Raw genomic sequence first — 6,601 nt, 5'->3', positions numbered from 1 at the left:
AATGGGACAGTCGTATGATCTATGAGGCGGAAGTGCTTTAGCACGCGTCTTGCTAAAAACGTCCGCCAGGTCCCAATAGATCTCAGGCACCCCTATTAAATCGAGATTAGAGGGTAGATCAGAATCTGCCACGCTCCCCACCATCCTGGAGAAAGAGGGAGGAGACAAAAGAGAAGAGGGGGGGGAGACAAGGGTTTGGGCAAACTCCCGCTGACGATCGACTTGACGTCGGCCGCCGTTGAGAGTTCGCCCGTGCTCCAATTAATGACACGAACACATGACGACAACCAGGGATGACCCAACACCATAACAGAATAGGGGGAAAAGATGACAAAAAAAGTAACCCATTCCCACTCCCCACCCTCCACCCGGATGTGTAGGGGAACTGTGCGCTGGGTGACGCTCCCACTGCCCAGGGGCCGACCGTCCAGGGCATAAACTGGTAAGGGAACCCCTAAATCCTCCACTGGGGTTCCCCACTCCTTCACCAATCCCACGTGAATAAAATTGCCCGCCGCCCCTGAGTCAATGAGAGCCTTAGTTCCCCTAATGTCACCCCCACAGTTGATCGCCACCTCAAAAAATTTACGAGAATCCGTGGTTTTGGCAGGAATGAGCCCACCTGCTGGCGCCTTTTCGAAGCCCGACGGCGCACCTTCCATCCCCGATTGGCGCCGAGCCGATACAGCCTGGACCCGACAGCTGCCGAAGCGGTGACCGGTGCAGCCGCACCGGAAGCAGCGTCGCTCTTTGATGAAGCGCTGCCTCTCGTTGTCCGAGAACGACAGCGCTCCAAGCTGCATGGATTCATCACCCAGTGGCCCACTCGTGTAATGCATGGAATTATCAACACCAGGAGAAGAAGGAAAACATACCTGGGGCTGGGTGTTGTTGACATGCTCCTTCTCCCTCTCCCGGTGCCGATTGTCCATCTTGATGGTGGTGTTGATCAGCACTTCCAGCTGCTCGGGGATCTCACGCGCGGAGAGAGCATCTCGCATCCGCGCTGAGAGTCCCCTGACGAACAGAACCACGCAGACGTTCTCCGCCCAAGCTGTCTCCCGAGCCAAGATCCGAAAATTGATAGCATAAGCTGCGACTGTGCGGAGGCCCTGCCGGCAGTCGAGAAGACGACCACCAGCCTCGAAGATCGAGAGTACCCGGGAAGTATCGAATACTCTTCTCAATTCCCGGGTAAAGGCGTCCAGACTGTCGCAGATTATCGCCCCTGCCTCTAATTCCGCCGTAGCCCAGGAGAGAGCTTGACCGGTGAGCAGTGTGATAATATACGCTACCTGCGCTGTCTCCGATGGAAATGATCGTGGTTGCAGCCGGAAAACGAGTAGACACTGGGTGATGAATTCCCGACAACCATCCGGTGATCCGTCATAGCGAGCGGGCGCCTGCAGATGTGGTTCGCGGGACCGCTCCTGGACCCCGAACACCCCCCGACTCTCCTCTGCGTGGAGCGCTGCTTCTCCCGCCGCCGACTGGACACCAGCCACTCCTTCTTGGGCTTGTCGGGCTGTAGCCAACGCCGACTGCGCCACCGCTTGGGATGATCCGACGACCCCATTGAGTCGGATTAACTCGGCGCTGACCAGCTGCTGATGTTCCTCCATCCGTGTCTGGGCTGCTCCCTGCGTCCGGAGCATCTCCATGATGGCCTCCATGGAATTCTGATGGTCAGGTCTTCTGTCAGGATGCAGGTAGGTGAATTCCAATGGTTGAAGGCAATCACAGAGACAGAGAGTGTTTACTCTTGAACAGGTTCGACTTTAATAGTAAGAACACAGAGTAAATTCTAAGAGAGAGCAAGTGCTAAAAGCACAAGAGTAAAATAAGGTAAATGGGAGCTTATTGGAGGTCCAGAGTAGAACCGTCCGCGTTATCCCCGAACGCAATTAGTGAAGACCTGACAATGGACAAGCAGAAGAGAGGTATGTTAAATAGAGACAAAATACCAACATTCCACACACACCCCCGTGACAGCCAATCAGGAACCACCCCTAAGTGACAGCACTAATTGACAGGGAAATGACAGGTGACAAGCCCAGTGACAAATGCCAGGAATGTGGGTGGTCACCGACCGAGGTCGGTGTCCAGAACGTAACACATTACTGTTTAAGAGTACAACGCCTGTCATATAGACCTATAGCGTTGTAAACTCTGATTAAGGAGAGGAGATGAGAGGAGAGGAGAGGAGAGGAGAGGAGAGGAGAGGAGAGGAGAGGAGAGGAGAGGAGAGGAGAGGAGGGGAGAGGAGAGGAGAGGAGAGGAGAGGAGAGGAGAGGAGAGGAGAGGAGAGGAGAGAGGAGTGTTACAGTAACGTTACACAAACTGACATTCTAAAGCCAAGACACTTACCCATAAAGACGGTATCTCGATCGATCTCATCTTTCGTTGAATAGTGGCGCTTCTCCATGTGACAAGTCCGACTCGAGCCGCGTGCATTAATCCCATGGAAAATGTAAACAATAGCCATGTGCATCGCGAGCCAGCTTGTTGCATCAAATTGATGTTTGGCTTTTGTCTCCCGAGTGAAGTTAGAACTACACTACTGTTACGGACACGTATTGTTCTCTAAACAATTCGGCTGGCTAACGTTAGCTCACGTTAGCTTCCAGGCTAAGCAAGCTTTCGTTTTACAAACACTACAACTTACTTTTTTCTGATCCAGATACATAAGTCTACTTCTTCATGTTGCTCAGTTGCTAATGTTGGCGCAAAGTTTAATTTAGCCTACTGAGTTGTTACAGCTGTACAGCTTACAAAACTACTAGTATCTTGCTCTTTCAATGCTGCCTTGCGCACAGTCAAAACAGTCCAGCTGCAGTTCTGTAGGTTAGGTTTAGCTGGGGCCAATCTCAAGTTTCTCAAGTTTCTTTATTAGTTGTCATACAGAAGTACAGAATACTTTTATACAAAATGCTTCTTTCTGTTACATTTTGTATAAAAGTATTCTGTACTTCTGTATGACAACTAATAAAGAAACTTGAGAAACTTGAGATTGGCCCCAGCTAAACCTAACCTACGGACCTGAAAGCTGGACTGTTTTGCCTGTGCAATGCAGCAATCTCTGATTGGATTTTCAAGGCTGTCAATCATTCAACCTCTGTGTATTGGATTGCAAGGCTGTCAATCATTCAATCCCCCATTCAATGGCAAGAGTTTAAATGCACAGACCGTGCTTAGATGATGTTAATAGCCTATTTTGATTGGCTATTATTTATTATTTATTTAATCCTGGGTCAACCTGTGCAGCCATCTGCATGAATATTTACTGCAGTCATTACTGCAGTGCAGGCCTGCTCAGAGCTGTACATTTTGGCCATTTATGAAAAAAAATTCACTGGCATTTTTTTACAGCGGAAAACATTTCTAATAAAAATAATAATAATAATTTTAAAAATATTATATATATATGTAAATTAATAATAATTATGAATTATGAGTGAATTTGTGTTTCACGTGTTGTCATAGAGAAACCTCCACTGAGTCACACACACACACACACACACACACGCACGCACGCACGCACGCACGCACGCACGCACGCACGCACGCACACACACACACACACACACACACACACACACACACTCACACTCACACTCACGCACACGCACATGCACACACAGAGACATACACACACACACACAGACAGACACACACTGTCCTACTAATGATGTTATTCAGTATCACCTTTGTGCTTGCCTTCCTTTTCTTTTTTTGTTTACATAATATTGGTTCCTTGCCACCTCTTCCTAAACATCTACTATTTGAAGTGAAAACAAACTTGGTGATTTATTTAAAGTTAAAAAATAAGTAGTTGGGTTACAGGTATGGGCAGGGTAATAAATGAAAGACATAAACATAAGCGATAAAATGTAATCTGAATATAAAAATACGAGAAAAATAAACAGTGTAAACAATATAATTAACACTTTAATCGCCATGGGTTAAATTCATAATTTACCATCCCTCGCCAGCTCTATTTGTCTATGGAGAAGTTCCCCTTCTTTGCAGGGCTATACCTTTTTAAATTCTATTGCTAAATTGCCATTATTATGGCCCATTCAATGTCCTATATGTATTGTTCAGGGTGTAGCAACGTTAAACATTTTCATTCATATATTCATACTAAAATATGGTCTAAAGTATAAGTATGTTTTTATCGTTTTCTGCAGCTTTCTTCAGAACGTGATTTATAGCCCTAAATGCATTATATTGATGATCAAATACAGTTTGGTAGGAATCTGTGCGAGATAAAAAATTTCAACTGGACGTGGTTCTAGAAGTTTCTACGCATCATCTGATGATGACCGGATGGGCGGGGGATCGTTTATAATTCCGTGGGCAGCGTTAGATGATTCATCCAGAGTGGGTCATATGTTCATCAGATCAGTTAGTATAGAAGACGTTAGAAAGTAACGCTGAATCTTACCGTGGCTTCCTCGCGCCGCTGGCAGATGAGCGTGGAACAGAATTTTTTCTATTATGGGATGGAGAAATGCCCGATCCATTTCCAGGTTGTATAATAGTATATACGTCCAAATCATGTTGTTTTTTCGAGTTATTTGCACCGATCGATGTTCACTGTGTCAATACGGAGTCTCTCTAACGATAGCGAGTGCCCGGACCACATATGGATGAGCACTACCGGTTCAAAGGTTAATTTCCGGTTGGCGATCTGCCGATCGGCCACCAGATGGCGCTCTTGAACCGCTAGAGAGTTGAGTGGATCTTTGCAGTGTGTCTCAGGGCTCCGGAAAGGAAATATGATTTCGATGACAGATTTTTGAAATATTGACATCAAAGACAAGTTACGGCGTCTTCGGCAGAATGAGCATGGCTAGGAATGACGTGTAAACTCGTTCACGGCGATCATAGTGTTAACTCTGAATATTAAAATATGAGAAAAATAAACAGTATACACAAGGGTGCAGATGTGAGGGTCTGTACTGTATACCCTAACTGGCATGAGATACGTCATACGTTATGTTACCCATTCATAGATACTTTAATCGTTGGTGCGCTCAGGAGAGGGAATCCTATATCCATTCATATATTCTAAATTTGGTACATTCGAGAGAGCGAGTCCTAAACGGTCTATTCCTCGAGGTCGTGGTTCTTGGTCCTCCTCTCGCCTGAACGCCTCTCACGTGTTGTTTCCATCACAAGTGGTTGCAGTGAAGCCGGGCGCTGCAGGGTCTGGCTCACATGGTGGGGGGAGGGAGGGGGGGGGGGGGGGTGCGTGAGAAGTCAAATGACTCTGTGAGCTGAGCTGCTGTGTGATCACACTCTTTATCACGTTTGAGAGTCTTATTATCGAAGCAGGTAAATTCCCTGATGGCGTTGTACAACAAGGAAATGAAGGAAAAAATAAAACTCAGAGCGTGTTTTTATAGTCACATATTTGTCATGTGTAGGTGGGTTTTCCAGCAAACTCACCACTCTCGCTGCCGTTGAATTCGTAAGGGCTGCTACCACGTAGTAGTACTTGGTGGCATCCGCGGTAATATCCCTGAGAGCGAATTGGGCTTCGGCTTGCGCGAACCAAGCGTTGGCACTCTGCGCAGCTTGAGTGAAACTGCGTTCAAAGTTCTGCGATCTGCGTTCTGTTGTTCAGTTGACATGTTCGATATAATCTCCGAAATACGTCCAAGGGTCACAAATGTAGGAATGCAGTAATGATAGCGTAGACAGAGTCGTGTTCCGATGCAAAAACACTAGTTTATTACGCACAAACAACACTTCCATTCAACTTTCACTCGTCTGTCTCTCTTTAACTACGTCATCCCCCGCTAAGGGTCATGGGAGATGTAGTAAACCCCACAGAAGGCTAGAATGCCGTGAATTATGTCCCAGTAAGTAGCCACTACACGCAAATCATTAATCATACATCCAAAATAGCATACGTTTATTATTATACACGATGATGATACAGAAAATTACAGAAAAATGAGAAATGCATGGCAAAAGTAGCATTTATTTTCAGCAATTTAGAGACCCCCCAAAGATTCACAAATCATGTTTTCAGGGGAGCTGGTGTCTGATCTAGGGGAGCTATAGCGGACCCAGCTCCCCCCGTGGATCGCACCCTGAACGACACACACACATCGGTGCCAAGTGTGGAAACTTTCAGTTCGGCCGTGTGGTGCCAAAATCTTACCCCTTGCCATAATTTTACCCCACCCCAATTCAATAACTTGCGTGTGACTGCTCCCACGGGCCATTGAGTTGAACGGGATCATCAGCCGTCTCCTCGTTTATGACCTCGGATGTCAGAATCTTCTGCGATTTGTTGCATTGTTAACTAAAGCTATAACGTTTGATATATTGGTTGATGTATATTTCCTCAGATAGCTGGTATATTTAGAATTGAAATACAGGCTTCAATAGAACTGGCACCAAAGTCTGACACCAAGCAGAGCAGAGAACAGCTGCTATTCTGACGGGATGACCCTTCCTTCCTTTATAGTTTCCTTGGTGTTGTACATAATGGGTATGCAGCCTGTTGCTTGTTGGATCACAGACAAATAGACCTAAATACTTGTATATCGAATATTATGCAGAATGGAAAAACAGAAGACACGTA

Source organism: Notolepis coatsorum (genome assembly GCF_963971535.1).
Source record: "Notolepis coatsorum genome assembly, chromosome: 4".
In the NCBI taxonomy this organism is placed as follows: Eukaryota; Metazoa; Chordata; class Actinopteri; order Aulopiformes; family Paralepididae; genus Notolepis; species Notolepis coatsorum.
The sequence above is the reverse complement of the archived record's forward strand: the minus strand, read 5'-3'. Positions refer to the sequence as shown.